We start from the raw sequence: 19356 nt of genomic DNA, 5'->3' as shown, positions 1-19356 counted from the left end.
ATACTCAGTGCTCTGACCAAAAAAGTGATCTGCAGAATCTGCGGGACTTGCTTAATCCTGGAAGGTAAATCACGTGTTTCTCCTTCTCTTGCAGGTGATCCAAATTTCACTCTCTGTCCCATTGAGTCTCCAGTCAGGTCCTTCAGCTCAACTGGTCTCTCTCAGTATTTCTGACCCATGTGAGCCTCTACGCACCTCCCCTCTTCACTGCTCACACTTGATTTCCCTTACAGCAGCATTCCCTTCAGTTCCTTTCTCCCTGACGTCTGTATCCAGCTTCTCCTTAAATGCCGTCCACCTCGACCTGCTACTGTGGGGTCATTCCCGCTGCAGACAGAGGTCTCTCCTTTGTAACCTCTTCAAAAGATTTACCGCTGACTTCCCCCTTCAGTCTTTTCCATTTCTGGGTCTCCCCGCTGTTGCGAAACTTGGAAGGGTTCAGAAAAGATTACAAGTATGTTGACAGGGTTGGAGGATCTGAGCTACAGGGAGAGGCTGAACAGGCTGGGGCTGTTTTCCCTGGAGCGTCGGAGGCTGAGGGATGACCTTATAGAGGTTTACAAAATTGAGGGGCATGGATAGGATAAATAGGCAAAGTCTTTTCCCTGGGGTTGGGGAATCCAGAACTAGAGGGCATAGGTTTAGGGTGAGAGGGGAAGATATAAAAGAGACCTACAGGGCAACTTTTCATGCAGAAGGTGGTGTGTGTATGGAATGAGCTGCCAGAGGATGTGGTGGAGGCTGGTACAATTGCAACATTTAAGAGGCATTTGGATGGGTATATGAATAGGAAGGGTTTGGAGGGATATGGGCCGGTGCTGGCAGGTGGACTATTTGGGTTGGGATATTTGGTCGGTATGGACGGGTTAGACCGAAGGGTCTGTTTCCGTGCTGTACATCTCTTGACAAAGCCTTGTCTGAGGGTGAAATGTTGTCATTCCCGTTGATGCGGGTGGTCCCCTGTCTGTTGTCTTTGTTTCCTTTCTCGGAAAGGACGTCGCGGACATGGGCAGCGTTCCCGAGCCCCGCTCCGGAACGGGCTGTTCCGTCCTCTTCCAGCCCCCGGGAGGGGAACGGGCAGCTTGAGTGCATTGGGAGAGTGGGCCGTTCACCGGGAGGGTGCCAACGGGACGGGAGAGCGGTACCAGTAATGGAGCGAGGGGAGATGCCTCAGACCGCCAGAAACACTGGGGCAGCTGCTCGCGTGCTCCTTTTGGATCTCACAGCACAGGGAGGCCATTCATCTGATTACCTCCCCGTCTCTGTCTCTCTCTGTGTCTCTCTCTCTGCATCTGCCTCTGCTCTGTCTGTCTCTCTGAGGTGACAGCGGATTCCAGCATATTGCTGCTTGCTGGGTAAACCTGTTTTTCCTCTGTTTTCCCCCCTCTCCTGCTCAAACCCCTGAACTTCAGGCCGCCCCTGACCTTGTCACTATCAGTGAATAGGGAACAGCTTTTCTTCCTCCACCTTATCTGAACCTATCACAATCTTCCCCTCTTTCACCAGTTGCATCTGTGTGTGACCCTCTCTTTCTGTGTCTCTTTCTCTCCTAAGCCCCCTCCCTCACCACATCCCATTTACCCACCCCCTCCTGTCATGCTCCCACTTTCAAACGGTCTCGTTGTGTTTTCACTGCCTCTTCCCCATCGTTTCCGTCAAGCACCTCATCTCACGCTTAGAACCCCTGCAGTGTAGGAATAGGCCCTTCAGCCCATCCAACCCACACCTCACCCAGACCTCTGCCTGTAACCCTGCAATTCCCATTGGCTAACCCACCTAGCCTACACATCCCTGGGCACTATGGGTAATTTAGCATGGCCAATGCCCCCTAACCTGCACATCCCCAAACACTATGTAATTTAGCACGGCCAGTCCACCCAAACCTGCACATCCCTGGATACTATAGGACAATTTAGCATGGCCAATCCACCCTCACCTACACAACCCTGGACACTATGGGTAATTTAGCCTGACCAATCCACCCAAACCTGCACATCCCTGGATACTATAGGACAATTTAGCCTGGCCAATCCTACACTAAGGATGGATTGGCCATGCTAAATTACCCATAGTGTCCAGGGATGTGTAGGTTAGGGTAGATTGGCCATGCTAAATTACCCATAGTACCCAGGGATGTGTAGGTTAGGGTAGATTGGCCATGCTCAATTACCCAATCCTACATATCCCTGGGTACTGTTAGGATAAAATAGGTCAAGGGAGGGTGGAGCTATAGCTGCTGTTTGGGGAATCGAAACTGTAGCTGTAGCTGCTGCTTGGGAAATCGAAACTGTTGCTTACGTGACCAGCTCAGCTGCCAACGCCTAGCAAACGCGAAATGTCCTAATAAGGCAATGCTTAGTAGCTCCGCGAAGCTCTGCTTAGCAAAGAGTATATCAGGAGCAGATTTGGGAGGGGAAGGCAGAACGTGCCTTCTCCAGTGAATGCAGGGTGATTCACTGTATCAGCTACGATTCTGCAATAAAGTCTGCTTGTGCCAAACAATTGAGCGTCTGTTGTCTCTCCTCCTAAAACGAACATGCAAGGACAAATTCCGTCCTAACAGTACTATGGGTAATTTAGCATGGCCAATCCACCCTCACGTACACATCCCTAGGTACTATGGCTAATTTAGCATAGCCAATCCACCCTCTCCTCCGCATCTTTGGATTGTGGGAGGAAGCGGAGCACCCGGAGAAAACCCTCGCAGGCGCAGGCTGGAAATGTGCAAACTCCATACGGACAGTCGCCCCTGAGGCTGGAATTGAACCCGGGTCCCTTGGCGCTGTGCCCACTGAGCAACCCCTTGTAATCCGCCTGCGTTAAGTTCCTTTTGTCACCTGGAGGAATGTTACAGGGGGGAGCGGGGTTTAAGTCTTCTCTGAGCTGAGAGAGGACACAGGAGATGCTCCTCATCATGCTTTCATGTGTCACGTTGCATAATTCTTAGATTTTACATGTAAATGTCTAGTTGGGGTTAGAATTCTTGTAAATATAGACAAACGGAAACACTTGTTGAGACATTTCACCAAACCCCAAGTAGGCAATTGACATGCCCGCCCCTGAAAAGAGACCCTTTCGTGGGGTCAGAGTTGACATTGAGAATAGCGAAATGAACACTGTCCCCGTCGTGTTTGTATTTTTGCTGACAGAAGGGCAGTTTGCAGTCAGCAGGAACTGTGGGACTACAGGCTGCGGGCCAGGTCTGCGCTCGGGAGCGTAAATCCCAACGGGAACCAGAGGCGTTGCTAACGTTTAAGCCAGCTGAGCTTAGCAAGAAAAGGCTGCGACCCTGTGCTTGAACTGATCAGCCGAAACTTTGGGCGTAGCCAAGGAGATCTGAAGGCGAAGCTAACGGGAGGGTCTCCTTTCTCAAAAACACCAGAAAACATGAGGGATACCAGGAAGAATTCCGCTGAATTCCAGAGAGCTGTGGCATGCCGTTGATTTGGTACAATGAGCTTTTAATGTGAACTCTCATGAGGGGTTGCAAACGAACTCGAGTTGAAATGTAGCTCCGTAAAGTGTTGTGTAACAGTCATAGCGTTGACCGTTGTTGAACGTTTTGATGCGGTCCAGTTTTTCTTTTGTTTTTTAAAGATGAGATGATGTTTTGTGGTTTTTGGATGGGTTGGGTACAGAGTGGGAGGTAGGGTGGGCTGGGATCTTCCATGTTGATGGGATTTGACAGTGAATTTTGCTTCGTCAATTATTCAGACTGTGTGCCTGGAGAGAGGGAGGGTCTGACCCTTGGGAAGGGTGCTGGCGGGGTGTGGGCGGGAGGTGAACCTTTGCAATGTCCAATCAGAAGGCTAAGTGTTAAGATAACAAGAGCCGATATTTAGCAGTCGATAAGTGCAACATGTAAGCAGTTTGTTCATATGCAGCTCAAAGGCTGTCCCCAAAGTTAAACTTAGTATGGCGCCTACCCACTCGATCCAGTTACCCACCCCATTTCAGGGTGGATATGTGAACTATCACTAATTTTGGTTCTTCTAACGAATAAAACATTTAAACCTAGCTGTTCAGGAAAGCAAACAAGTTTAAAACTACAGCCATGCTGCAGTTAAACTCAATAGACTTACTCAGAGCAAAATACATGTTCCCTGAACGCAGTTGAAAGTTAACATCGTTGTATTCGATGTCGGAATATCTGTTTAAATGGAGCCGTGAGCTTTCCCAATGTAGACAGGGCTCCTCGAAACGTGGCAGTGTCCCCCCTGCAGCTGCAGAGCGAGACAGGAGAGTTTGTTTTTGTGAATGAGCAGTTGTAGCGCGAGGTGGCTGTTGCTTGGTGACGGTGAGGCTCCCCCGGCCCCGCCCATCCCCCGTGCAGACGTCACGCGGGGGTGAAGGCGGTTGGGAGGAGAAGTCGCTCGAGCGGGGAAGCGGCGGCCGTTAGGAAAATGGCGCCGTGCGGCCCGGGGCAGACCCCCGTCACTGGTCACCGCCGCCTTCCTGGCGCAGCTGCTGTGTCACGGCCCACACCGGCCGGCTGTACAGCAGGCAGGAGCCGGTGACCATTCTGGAGGCGGATGGGGTTAAGGACCTGTTGGGAACTGGTCGGCCGCCTGGGTGGTGGAGTTCTACTGGTCGTGGGGCGGCCCCTGTGTCAACTATGGGGCCACCTGGAAGGTACTGGGCCCGGGAGGTGAAAGGTGAGGCAGGTTGTGGGGGGGACGGAGGGGAAGGAATGTGGGGCCTGTCCTGTCATAGTCACATTTTACACTCACTTTCCATCTGCTTTTACTGGCGCTTGTGCTGTTTACCCCTCACTGTTACTTGTGCAATTCCTTAGACTAGTGTGTAAATACTAGTGGAGGAGATGATGCACCAGCATCTGTTCCTCAGTCATTGCAGGGATAGGATCTGTGGAGAATGGTTAGTAAAGCATGTGGTGAGCTAAGCCTTGTTAACATGGATATCGTTTGTTATTTGTCAACTTATACTTTTTATTATTTAGAGTCGTCAGAGTTGTACAGCACGGAAACAGACACCTTTGGTCCAACCCGTCCATGCTGACCAGATATCCTAAATTAATCTCGTCCCATTTGCCAGCACTTGGCTCATATGCCTCTAAACCCTTCCTATTCATATACCCACCCAGATCCTTTTAAGTGCTGTAATTGTACCAGCCTCCACCACTTCCTCTGGCAGCTCATTCCATACACACACCACCCCACCGTCTGCATGGAAAAGTTGTCCCTTAGGTACCTTTTATATCTTTCTGCTCTCACCCTACACCTCTGCTCTCTAGTTCTGAACTTCACCCCTACACTGGGGAAAAGTCAAAAAAGTTGAGCAGCCAGACAAGATGGAAAAGCAATAAAATATTGTACCATATGGGGAAAACAATTGTGGCTCTACCCTTTTTTTTCTCCTATTGGCATTTGGACACTTAAAATCTGTCAATAATACCAGCAGCGCCACTGAGCATATTGTGTGCGCTCCTGTGTCAAGAAGCATGGCGCATGTTCACCAGTGTCACCGAAACATTGCGTGTGTTCCTCACTGTTGGCAGAAAAGGTGTGAGTCTTTCTTTTGATTGACCAAGAGTACGACACTCTCATTTCTCATCCTCTTTTCCATTTATTTTTCATTGTGATGTTCAATTGTTGACTTGCTGCAACTGAAAGGAAAGGGAGTGAATCCAGGGAGTGGACAGACTTGGGAAAAGTTAGGCCAGGTCTGTGACTCAATTGGCAAAATAGACAGGCAGGGGGCTGGAAGAATGCAGCAAGCCAGGGAGTGTCAGGAGGTCAAGTCAATGTTTTCGGTGTCACCCTTGTTCAGGACTGGGGATGGGTGTAGGGAGAGCTGCAGAACAAGGATGTGCTGGGGGCAGGGTTGGTTGGTCACCGGGAGGAAGGAATCTGGTTGGTGGTGGAGGGGATGGGCTGGGAAGAGATTCAAGGGGTGGTGAGGGAGATTATTTGAAATTGGTGAACTCAATGTTGAGTCCTCCAAGCTGCAGGCCGCCAAGATGGAAGATGTGCTGTTCCTCCAATTTGCGATTTGGTTCGTTGTGGCAATGGAGGAGGCCAAAGATGTTCATGTCAGAAATGGAGTGGGAAGGGGAATTAAAATGGGTGGTGACTGGCAGGTCTGGTCAGCCTCTGCGGCCCTGGCTGCGGACTGTTCCCCAAGTTTATGCTCAGTTTCCCCAATGTAGAGAAGACCACAAATGGCAAACACATGGCCAATGTGAAGTTAGAGCTTTTGCTATGTTAAAAAAAAATCAGAAAGGATGTGCATTGTTTGAATGTTGATGTACTTTTTTGGGTTATGGAGAAAGTGAGGACAGCAGATGCTGGAGATCAGAGTTGAAAAGTGTGGTGCTGGAAAAGCACAGCAGGTCAAACCGCATTCCAGGAGCAGGAGAGTTGACATTTCAGGCATGAACCCTTCATCAGGAATGATGTGTGGATGTACAAAGGGGCCTCAGCATCCTTGTACACCAGTCAATGCCATTTGTCAGGTGCAGCGAGCAATGAGCAAAGCAAGTGTATATTAGCAAGAGGAATTGAGTTCAGAAGTGGGGATTTCTTCCTGCAGTTAAGGAGTCATTGAATATATTCAAGGCTGAGTTCAGGTGATTTTTGAACAACAAAGAAGTGGATGTTTATGGGGGGAAGGTGAGAAAATGTCTGGATAATAATTTCACACACAAACCACTCTCTTTTTAAAAAAAAAATGCTGCCCCTCAAGACTTTTTAAAATCTTTCTCCTCTCACCTTCAAAATTTGCTGCCTAATCTTAAAACCCCCACCCGAGGGCAATGATACCTGCGATTCATCTCATCTATCCCCTCATGATTTTAAACAACCTCTATAGGGTTACCTCTCAACCTCCTGTGCTCCAGTGAGAAAAGTCACAGTCTATTTACAAGATGTAGGTAGACTAATACCCAGTTATGATGTGTTCAATGCTGGTGCAGGCTCGAAAGACCAAATGGTCTACTCCTGCTCCCAATTCTGACACCCTGTGCCCAGGACAGCAAAAGACCATCTGACAAAGGTGCAGAAATTAGGCTGTTCAGCCCATCAGGTCTGTTCATACCACACAATCGTGGCTGATAAGTTTCTCAATCCCATCCTTTCACTTTCTCACTGTAACCCTCAATCCCCTTGATACTCAAGAACCTATCTATCTCAATCTTAAATATCCTCAGCGACCTGCCCTCCATAGCTGTCTATGGCAATGAATTCCATAGATTCACCACTGTCTGGCTGAAGAGGTTTCTCCTTCTCTCTGTTCTAAAAGGTCTTCCCTTTATTGTAAGGCTGTACCCTCAACTCCTTGTCTCTCCTACCAATGGAAACATCTTCTCAACGTCCACTCATCCTGGCTGGTCAGTATTTTGACCCTTCAGAATGTGGTACAGCAGGGATTCGGTTCAGCAAAGTGAAAACAGAGGGGGAGTGTGTGGTATGAAGATTTTCAGCTTCTAGGGAATAAGAGAGCAAAGAGAGTTTGCTATAAATTAGAATTTTTGGGATGGGCAATAGGCTGAGGATGTCAGACAGAGTTTAATTTAGAGAAATGAGGTATTGCATTTTGGTTGAGCAATCCAGGCAGGATTGACAGTTAAGGGGAGTGTTGCTGAACAAAGAGATCTTGGAGTTGCAGGTAGATAGACGAATGAAGAAGGCGTTTGGTATGATTTCCTTTATTGGTCAGAGCATTGAATAAAGGAGTTGTGAGGTCATATTGTGGCTGTATGTTGGTTAGGGCATTTTTGGAATACTACATTAAGTTTTGCTCCCCCTGATATAGGAAAGAACTTACGAAACTTTGAAAGGGGTCGTGAGAATGTTTGTAAGGAAAATGTGTCCTTAAGCATTTAGACTAAAATATAATGTTGAATTATAGAACACATTTGCTCCACACTAGAAAATAGACCGGCAGGGAGGGTAAGGCAATTAAGAACATTTGCCTTAACATCAGTGAATTTGTATAAACAGGATATTGAGCGATCACATTCATGGCTGTTCCTTTGTGAAATGAAAAAGTGTTTGATTCTGACCTCAGAACGAAACTCGGAATCAATTACTTCTCTCCCGAATTATTGCCCTTCATTGTTATCTGTCTAGTTCAGAACATGCAGTGCTTTTGTAAAAAAAAAAAATTCATTTAAAGAAAGCTTGTTTGCAACAGCACCGCCTTTGTAAAAAACTTGTATATAAAGATAGTACACAGAGTAGCCCGCCAGGGCTCTTGGAAGAAGTGATTGCTACTCTTCTGGGTTAATAGAATCCAGTTAGATTGTCTTATAAGTATCGGTGTTATGTTGTAACCGTGATGGTATTAATGAAGGGGACAATTTAAAATTAAACTAAACTGTAAGAGTTTTATTTTTATTCCAGACTTCCAAAGAGTACAATCTCTGGGACCAAGATAGGCTGACAGGTCTGAGTCCACAAGGGACTCCCTCGGCTGTCTCGTATCTGTACTTTATCAATTTGGCGCTGCAAGCAGGGTTCCAACAAGGGCTACATTTGACTGAAACTGGAAAAGAAGAGTTCCATCTAAGGGTTGGACTCAAGACCAATGGACCCACAAGGTAAAATTGTACCTTGATTACTCTCTGTCTACATCTGTGTGGTGTTTTTCCCCCATTTTTCTCTTGGTACCCTCTCAGAACCCTAAATGAGATCGTTTACATAGGACTGAAAACCGAGAATGTTTTGCAGGAATCATTAGTCTTATTGTTCATTGTCGGGTTGTTGATTAGTGAAAGTTTTATGTCGAGATTATCTTCTCTGTATCTGTTCAGCTTGGCTTGTCTTGCTTTGCTGTTTTGTCTTGTTTGTTAGTTGTGATTTTGTTCTGTTTGGGTGTTCTTCGTTTATGAAATATAGAGGGTGGCTGCTGCTTTTGTCATGTATAAAATAAAAAGAAAGTTGGCCAGTGATACAATTCTTGTATACTTGGTTAAACAACTATGTGCCACATCCAGGATTTATGAGATACGTGGACTGTGAGTGCCTCGTTCCTCTTAACATGTTCATGTGTATGTACGAGGGAGCGCGCGCGTGACACAGAAAGTCAGCACTGATTCCCTGCGGCTTGCAGAAAGTTTAATCCTTTTGAGATTTGGTTTGGATGCACATTTGCTTGTTGACGAGTGAATGTTTGTGTTCTGTGAGGCTGGAGCCCATGTAGATCAGTAGTTTTCAAAGATTTAAAGTAGGTAGGATAACTGAGTGTGCCCCTAGATAAGGTGGAAGACAAATGTCCCTGAACAGAAATAACAAGTCTGTATCCTTAATTATGAGAAACAATTGAGAATATCAGCTGCAGCTGCTCAACAGAATAAGGATTGGTCTCTAGGAGGCACACATGATTTAATTCTATTCACTAAAATTGAACAAGGGATTTGGGAAAAAAAGAAAGGGAAGAAAGCAGAAAGAAGTCTTATCAGAGTGGAAAAGGGTAGCTCGAGGAAAAATGGGAAAAATCCATGCAACCATCATGGAGACAAAACTGTATTAAAAGGGGAGTTAGTCCATTAACTGAGGAAAGATCTGAACTAAATTGGACAGAACTAAAACATAAATGTGAAGCACATGATTTAGAAGCAGAATTGGAATAGGCAAGGGAGAAAATTTTTTAAAAATTCAGAATCTACGTTGAAACGTCAAGGGCATCAAAGAAAAAGGAAACTGGTGAATAAACAACAGACTGCAATTGCAGCTGGGCAGGACGAAGCTGACAAGGACTGTTCCTTATACCCCAACCTCCCCTCTTCCAGAGACCCATTACTGAAGAATCCTGATCCATTTGTGGATGGGATACTGATTCGAAGGAGGAAATATTTTATGCCTCCCATCCTGTCAGCTGACCACCTCCGGTTCCCTCCCTGAACCCTCCCCCCTTACTCTGATGACGAATGTGCCAAGGCTCAAGACCTTCCCCCAGCTGTTATGCCGAATAAGAATTCGGCTTACCACAAACCTGGTGCCTACCGTACTAGGAGTCAATTCAAATTAAAATCTGGAAGAAACATTGAAGAGACTCCTTTTGATTTCCACTGCCCCTAAACTAAATTTGCAATCAAAGTCTCAGGACCTTAATATTGGTCCTTGCACTCACCCTGTGATGTGGGAGGGCAAAAAAGAAATTTCCTGAATAGAAGAGGTTCCTGACCCACAGCCTCTGAATCTGGGACAAGCCCAATTTATGGATCTTTATCGACCATGGAAACCTCATGATTCTCAAGCATTATCAATAAGGTTGCAGATTATGGAAGGAATCCTGAGGGATCTGTTAATTACATTAATAGGACTAAGACCATTTATAATGATGCCTCCCAAGATCTGGTTCACCTCAGAATGCAGATTTTCACCTGAAAAATGGGCGAGTTCTGAGAAATTTTGAGGTAATAATCATACCCAACTTGTAGTCCGGCACCCGGCCAAAACTATCAGATTGGATTATTACCTGTCTCCACCAAGCGTGCATCGCGTAGTTGATGTGGGTAAAGTCTTAACATGTAAACCCAGCTTGGGCGAAGGGGCTGAGGAGTTTCTTACCCATTTTAAGGAATGCTATAGCGCTTCTTCTGTTGACGCTAACTACCTACAAGGGTGATCATCCCAATTTAATGCCATATGTATGACCGTCTTACCTGATCAGGTACAGAAAGCTATTAAAACCCACAACATCCACGAGCAAGATGCTGAGGGTGCACAATTCAGCCAAGAGGTTTGTTACTTCTGGGAACTAAAGGATCCCAAGAGTAAGGCTACCGTTGGCACGGTCAAGACAGAAATTGACCAAACTACAGTGGCTAAACCTAAACCCAGGATTCAAAGTAGACCTTTCCGTCTGCAAGGTCAGTCAAGCGAACAAATGAAACCCTCATACTATCGTCCAGTATGGCAGGACCGTAGAAATGGTACTGTGTATTCACAACATCCCAATGGACCATGCGGTGATCCTATGTATCCTTCCCCAACAGTCCATGATGCCCCTATACACCCTCTCATTACTCTTCACTGCCTCCCCCACCCCCTAGGGTCCCCCAACAACTACACCTTTGTTTCATTTGCAATCAACCAGGACATTGGTCCAAGAACTGCCCTTTCCATAGCAGTCCCTGGTTCATCACTGGAGTAAAAACAACAGACAATCTCCTGGTCTCCCTCCCCAGTGACCTCAGCAGGTTGCCCCTTTTACTGCACAAAACCCTTTTCAAAACGGACTCCCGGGTATAGAGCAGCTTCCTGCTTTGAATTTTCCCATACTTACCGCCAGTCCAGAGGACGGACCTATGCTAATTCTTAACCGTAATGGCCACGATATTGAATTCATGTTTGACACAGGAGCCACTGTTTCATCACTTCCCATCCATCTTGCTCATGCTTTTGATTTTCAAATCTCGGACGATGATGAAACCCAGCAATGTTTTGATGGTTTCTCTAATAAACATGCATACGCTGTCCCTCTGACAGTGGTGTGGAAAAATTGTGTCACATTCCCTTTTTGCTTTGTTGTTACTAATGGATTACATATCCCTCTACTTGCTAGAGATCTCCTCTGTCCTCTAAATATTACTATTGAATGTCATGATGATGGTATCCTGAATCAGGATCCACCTCATTTTGTTCAATGCATCAATATCAAACCAAAGCCTCCTCGATGGTGGTCATTTGATTTGGATCCTTACGCTTTTGATCCTATTTTACATAACGTCCCTCACCCCCACCTTACTTTAGCTTATGACTCATCTGGGAATGATCTCAGACTTGAACACATGTTATAATCCCTTACTGGGCACTAAGCACGCTTGGGTGATTGGTGAGATCAGGTCACCAGCTGGTGGCGTTCTTTTCGTGTCAGTTCCCCCTCATAGCTGGAAAATTGGCCCCCTCATTTGAACCCAGAACACAAAGCCCAAGATGTAGGTTTTGACGCTAAGACTCTTTTTGACCATGCTGATCATACTTGCTGTGAAATTCAGCTGCTTGCTCAAGGATCAATCCTATTTTATGCACAGCCTTAGTTGATCCATGGCAGCCTTCATCATCATCATGGCTTTTGCCCGAAACGCGATTTCGCTGCTCATTGGATGCTGCCTGAACTGCTGTGCTCTTCCAGCACCACTGATCCAGAATCTGGTTTCCAGCATCTGCAGTCATTGTTTTTACCTCTTCATCATCATCATGCCTACCCTCGCCTGCAGGACGCAGTATATCCTGGAGTCTGTGTGGACTCCAAAACACAAGTGGGCCTTGCTCAGGTCCCACCCATTCCATTTTGACCAAAGCTAATTCTGTCCTCCTATCTATATCTCAATACCCCCTGAAACCAGAAGGTGAAGCTGGCATTCAACCCGTCATTGATTCATTTCTACAGCAAGGCCTTCTAGTCCCATGCCATTCTTCTGTCAATACACCTATCTTTCCGATCCCTAAACCAGGATGTCATGAATGTCGTTCACGACCTTCATGAAGTAAATAAAATCATTGAAGCTCATAATCCTCCAGTTGCCAATCCTGCTACTATCCTCAGCCAAGTTCCAGCAGATGCCAAGATCTTCGCTGTCGTTGACCTCCAACATGCATTCTTTTGTCTTCCTTTGCATCCAAATAGCCCAATACATTTTTGCCTTCTTTTAAGGGCCACCAATATACGTGGACTTGCCTACCTCAAGGGTTTATTCACTCGCCCACATTCTTTTCAGAGACTCTTCAAGCCCAGCTTGAATTATTTGAATTTCCTGGAGACGCTACCCTAGTTCAAAACATTGACCTCCTTGCTAGCCCTGACAAAGTGTCCAATCACACTGACTCCACTACCTTTCTCAACCATCCACATCAATGTGGTTATATTGTACCCCCTCCAACAAAGTTAAGTTCCTAATGAGCCTTAACAGTATGAACTCACCCCAAAACAACTACAAATCTTTACGGAGCTTAAAATGACCCTCTCTTCAGCACCACACTGGGCCGACGTTTGTATGACTGCCACTTTCATCTTTATGTTGCCATCCTTGATACCTGTGCTCCAGCTGTTCTCACCCAGCAACATGGCTCCTCTTGGTGCCCTATTGCCTATTATTCTACTGAGCTTGATCCTTTTGCTCAAGGTATGCCTTTCTGCACCCAGATTCTCTCTGCCATCCACACTCTGGTAGTGGCTGCCTCTAATATAACTTTACATCAAAATGTAGAAGTCTGTACCTCGCATTCTGCAGTATCCTTGCTGATTTCTAAACATACTCTGCGCCCCGCTATGGTTCGTATCAGTCGCTATGAGATTTCATTACTTCTGAATCCATTTCTCTCCTTTAAATACTGCTCTAACATTACCCCGCTACATTCCTGCAGGAAGAACCACTTGAACTGCCTGATCCTCCCCATGATTGTGTTCTCATAAATGAACTTGTTACTAAACCATGTTCTGATCTTACGTACGTCACAGATGTGATCAACAAAACGGGTCAAGATGCAGGGAAGATACCTGCCCAACTGTTGCCTGATTCGTGTGGATGGAAGTTTACTTGCTGGCTATGATCGCTGTGTGGATGGATCGTGTGGGATGTACTGATAGTCCTTGGACTCATCCTAGGAATACACACTGTCGTCTGCTTATGCGTGAAATAGACTGTGCATTGTTTTTCACCTAAGCCAAAGAGCATCTGGTTAATTGACCCTTGTCTACCCCTCTAACTCTGTGCCTGAACTTCCATGCTGAAATCCTGTATCTTTCAGACTCTGCTCCTCTGGACGATGACCTGGCAGAGGAGGCACTTGACTTATTTGAAAATATACATTGACTGGATGGACTAATAATTTCCTATTCCTATTCCTTGGATGCTGCCTGACCTGCTGTGCTTTAACCAGCAACACATTTTCAACTGCGATCTCCAGCATCTGCAGACCTAATTTTTTACCCTAATAATAATTATAAGCCAAGTAGTTGTCATGAAATAATAAAAGGAGGGAATAAGAAAGTCTATAGCCATAAAACTTGTCTTTAAACATTTAAACTAAAATGTAATGTTGAATTATAGAGCACATTTGCTGCACACTAAAAAATAGACAGGCAGGGAGGCTTGGTAAAAGTGGAGAACTCAAGGTATGCAGAAGATAACAAAGTGATAACAGGATACCCTAAGGCAATTAAGAACATTTGCCTTAACAGTGAACTGTGTAAATAGGACACAGTGATAACATTCATGGCTGTTCCCTTGTGAAATTAATGACAGCGTTTGATTCTGACCCCCGAAACGAAATTCAGTACTATCAAAGGCCTTGTAATTGACAGTCAGGAACTGTTAATTATAATGGATTCTTATTACCCCTTGCAAGCTAGGCAAACCGAGGGAAAACACCGTTGCTGTTATAACTCCCTGACTTGAGAGTTCAAAAGGACAAGAGTGACAGAGAAACCATTATAGCACTGGGGCTCCCGAAGCCATTAAAAAATTAACTCTTCGTGCTTACCTGCTTTGGATTGAACGTAATTGCATTTTTGAGACTTTATGATGGTATTGAGTAGCCATTACCAGTTATTAAATATGAACTCTGTAAAACGTAACATTGAAGCTTTAACTTACTTGCTGTTCTTGCAGACCACTCTACAGACCTTTCAGACTGCCCCACTGTCAATTCCAACTAATCAGATCTTATGTCTTATTTGAATCACAACCCTGAAAAGAAAGCATGTTTAATTCGAAGACTAATGAATCAGTTTAAATGCAACCTTTTGGTAACATCTCAGCCTCAGGTACCGTATGATTCAGTGCCTAAAAAGCAGGGGTCTGCTCCTCGCTTAGAAATTATTCTAGGCCTAACATTGAAGAGATTCTGGCACAATGTGTCAGCAAGCCATTTTATGATCAAAAGTTTGCTCTCCTGCTAAGAAGCCATTTTGGAAAACAGTTGTATCTGACCTGTGACCTGTGCAAGGTTAGGAACTCTCCAATTAGCTCAGACTGATACCCCTTTATGATAGGAGTTTATCTTGCTAGCAGGCACCTCACTCGGCTGGGTATGTTTTTCCCACCTGATGAATGGCTTAGAGCCTGTGGGAGTGATTAGTCAAGCGTACAGTGACCTGTCAATTAACTTTTCTTCCTTACGAATTAAGAACATGCAATGTTTTTGTAAATCTTTGTGTAAAGGAAACCACTTTGTATCAGTACATCAGAGTAGCCTGCCAGGGCACTTGAAGAGTTGGCCCCCTACTCTCCTAGGTTACTAGAACCTAGCGAGTTTAGCTTATCGGTATCAGTGGAGCTGTTGGTAAATAAAGGGGATAACTAAAATTAAACTAAACAGTCTATAAGAGTTTTTTTATTCCAGACTCTCAAAGAGTACGATCTCCAGGACGAATCGTGAGAGGTTACAGGTCTGACTCCACAAGGGATTCCCTGGGCTGTCTCAAATCCCTACTTTAACACTCTAACTCATCCATGTTGACCAGTTAGCCTAAACAATCTAGTACCATTTGCTAGCACTTGGCCCATATCCCTCTAAACCCTTCCATCCAGATTCCATTCAAATATTGTAATTTTACCAGCCTTCACGACTTCCTCAAGCAGCTAATTCCATACCCGCGCCACCCTTTGCTTGAAAAAGTTGTCCCTTAAGTCCCTTTTATTTCTTTCCCCTCTCACCCTAAATGTATGCCATCTAGTTCTAGACTCCCCCCAACTCAGGGAAAAGACCTTGTCTGTTTATCCTATCAATGCCCCTCATGATTTTATAAATCTCTGTAAGGTCACCTCTCAGCCTCCGATACTCCAGGGAAAACAGGACCAACCTATTCAGCTTCTCTCGATAGCTCAAATCCTCCAACCCTGGCAACTTCCTTCTAACTCTTTTTTTTTTGAACCCTTTCAAGTTTCACAACAAACTTCTGACAGAAAGGAGACCAGAACTGCACACAATATTCCAAAAGTGGTCTAACCAATGCCCTGTACAGCTGCAACATCACCTCCCAACTTCAATACTCGATACTCTGACCAATAAAGGAAAGCATTCCAAACACCACCTTCGCTATCTTATCTATCTGTGACTACTTTCAAGGAGCTATGAACCTGCACTCCAGATCTTTGTTCAGCAACACTCCCTTGGATCTTACCATTAAGTGTATAAGTCCTCCTCTGATATGCTTTTCCAAAATGCAGTGCCTCATATGTATCTAAATTAAACTCCGTCTGCCACTTCTCAGCCCATTGACCCATCTGATTAAGGTCTTGTTGTCCTCTGAGCTAAGCATCTTCGCTGTCCACTACACCTTTAATTTTGGTGTCATCTGCAAAATTAGTAACTGTCGTATAGTGACATCCACAGCATTTAGAGTCATAGAGATGCACAGCATGGAAAGAGACCCTTCGGTCTAACCCATCCATGCTGACCAGATATCCCAAACCCAATCTAGTCCCACCTGCCAGCACCCGGCCCATATCCCTTCAAACCCTTCCTATTTATATACCATCCAAATGCCTCTTAAATGTTGCAATTGTTCTCGCCTTCATCACTTCCTCTGGCAGTTCATTCAATACACATACCATCCTCTGCTTGAAAAAATTGCCCCTTAGATCTCTTTTATATCTTTCCCCTCTCACCCCAAACCTATGCCCTCTTGTTCTGGACTCCCCAACCCCAGGGAAAAGATTTTGTCTATTTATCCTATCCATGCCCCTCATTTTGTAAATCTCTAGAAGGTCACCCCTCAGCCTCCGACGCTCCAGGGAAAACAGCACCAGCCTGTTCAGCCTTTCCCTGTAGCTCAGATCCTCCAACCCTGGCAACATCCTTGTCAATCTTTTCTGAACCCGTTCAAGTTTCACAACATCTTTCCAATAGGAAGGAGACCAGAACTGCATGCAATATTCCAGCAGTGGCCTAACCAATATTCTGTACAGTCGCAACATGACCTTCCAACTCCTATACTCTGACCAATAAAGGAAAGCATACCAAACGCCGCCTTCACTATTCTGTCTACCTGCGACTCCACTTTCAAGGAGCTATGAACCTGCACTCTAAGGTCTATTTGTTCAGCAACACTCTCTAGGACCTTACCATGAAGTGTATAAGTCCTGCTAAGATTTGCTTTCCCAAAATGCAGCACCTCGCATTTATCTGAAATAAACTCCATCTGCCACTTCTCAGCCATTGGTCCATCTGGTCCAGATCCTGTTGTAATCTGAGGTAACCCTCTTTGCTGTCCACTACACCTCCAATTTTGGTGTCATCTGCAAACTTACTAACTGTACCTCTTATGCTTGTATCCAAATCATTTATGTAAATGACAAAAAGTAGGGGACTCAGCACTGATCCTTGTGGCACTCCACTGGTCACAGACTTCCAGACTGAAAAACAACCCTCCACCACCATCCTCTTCTACCTTTGAACTAGTTCTGTAACCAAATGGCTAGTTCTCCCTGTATTCCATGAGATCTAACCTTGCTAATCAGTCTCCCATGGGAACCTTGTCGAACGCCTTACCGAAGTCCATATAGATCAGATCTTCTGCTCTGCCATCATCAATCTTCTTTGTTACTTCTTCAAAAAGCTCAATCAAGTTCGTGAGACATGATTTTCCCACGCACAAAGCCATGTTGACTATCCCGAATCAGTCCTTGCTTTTCCAAATACATGCACATCCTGTCCCTCAGGATTCCCTCCAACAACTTGCCCACCACCAAGGTCAGGCTCACCGGTCAATAGTTCCCTGGCTTGTCTTTACCCCCCCTTCTTAAACAGTGGCACCACGTTTGCCAACCTCCAGTCTTCCAGCACCTCACCTGTGACTACCGATGATACAAATATCTCAGCAAGAGGCCCAGCAATCACTTCTCTAGCTTCCCACAGAGTTCTCGGGTACACCTGATCAGTTCCGGGGGATTTATCCACTTTTAAACATTTCAAGACATCCAGTACTTCCTCCTCTGTAATCTGGACATTTTGCAAGATGTCACCATCTATTTCCCTACAGTCTATAACTTCCATGTCCTTTTCCACAGTAAATACTTCCACAAAATATTCATTTAGTATCTCCCCAACTTTCTGTGGCTCCACACAAAGGCCACCTTGCTGATCTTTGAGGGGAAAGTGAGGACTGTAGATGCTGGAGATAAGAGCTGAAAAATGTGTTGCTGGAAACGCGCAGCAGGTCAAGCAGCATCCAAGGAGCAGGAGAATCGACGTTTCGGGCATAAGCCCGATTCCTGGAGAAGGGCTTATGCCCGAAACGTCGATTCTCCTGCTGCTTGACCTGCTGATCTTTGAGGGGCCCGATTCTCTCCCTAGTTACCCTTTTGTCTTCAACATATTTGTAAAAGCCATTTGGATTCTCCTTAATTCTATTTGCCAAAGCTATTTCATGTCCCCTTTTTGCCCTCCTGATTTCCCTCTTAAGTATCCTCCTACTTTCTTTCAACTCTTCTAATGATTCACTCGATCTATCCTGTCTATACCTGACATATGCTTCCTTCTTTTTCTTAACCAGACCCTCAATTTCTTTACTTTACTTATCTAGCATTCCCTATACCTACCAGCCTTCCCTTTCGCCCTGACAGGAATATTTATATAAATGATGAAATGTGGTGGACCTAGCACCCATCCTTGTGGTATACTGCTGGTCACAGGCCTCCAGTCTGAAAAGCAACTCTCCACCACCACCCTCTGTCTTCCTACCTGTGAGCTGGTACTGTATCCAAATTACTAGTTCTCGCTGTATTCGATGATATCTAACCTTGCGAACTTGTCCCCCTTGGGGAATCTTGTCAAACGCCTTACTGAAGTCTATATAGTACCCTGGCATGTATGCCGTCAGGCCCAGGGGACTTGTCTGCCCTCAATCCTAATGGTTTGCTGTGTAACTTTTCTTTCTCAATGTTATTGTTTAAGTTCTATCCTTTCTATAATCTCTGACTTGCCCATTCCAATAGGAATGGTACTGTTGTCCTCCAGCTTGAAAACTGAGGAAAAGGATTGACTTAGCATCTCTGCCATTTCAGTGTTCCTCCTATAACTCACCGGTTTCATCTTCCAAGGGGCTTGAGTAACTCTGTTCCCTTCAGCATGCCAACACAAGCTTTTGCTATTCTTTTTGATATTTTGCGCTAGGTTTCTTTCGTAATTTACCTTTATTCGTTTTTTTTAGTATCCCTTCGTTTATGTTTGCAAGTTTTCCAATGTTTCATCTTTCGAGGTCTGGAATAACATTTCGGAAAAGACATTTTTTTTAATAAAGAAAACCCCACCTTTCAGGTGGCTGGCGAGGGGAGCAGGGAACACATTCGCCCCGCCCCCATTGCCTCCGATTGGTTGGATGCCTCGTCTAACCGCGCCCACTCCACGCGGAGTGACGTCACGGTCTGGTCACCCAGCCCCTTGT

The 19356-nt window shown here is 45.4% G+C and overlaps 1 long non-coding RNA gene across 1 annotated transcript; it reads left to right on the top strand.

Annotated features, from left to right (window-relative positions):
- The first annotated feature begins 4559 nt into the window (after positions 1–4559).
- Positions 4560–13937, top strand: LOC132807608 (uncharacterized). The gene is made up of 3 exons (XR_009641977.1): positions 4560–4655; positions 8364–8560; positions 13426–13937. It is a non-coding gene; the product is annotated as an uncharacterized LOC132807608 (long non-coding RNA).
- Positions 13938–19356: the final 5419 nt, after the last annotated feature.

Source organism: Hemiscyllium ocellatum (genome assembly GCF_020745735.1).
Source record: "Hemiscyllium ocellatum isolate sHemOce1 chromosome 27 unlocalized genomic scaffold, sHemOce1.pat.X.cur. SUPER_27_unloc_19, whole genome shotgun sequence".
NCBI lineage: Eukaryota > Metazoa > Chordata > Chondrichthyes > Orectolobiformes > Hemiscylliidae > Hemiscyllium > Hemiscyllium ocellatum.
This window is presented reverse-complemented; position numbering and strand designations above follow the sequence as displayed.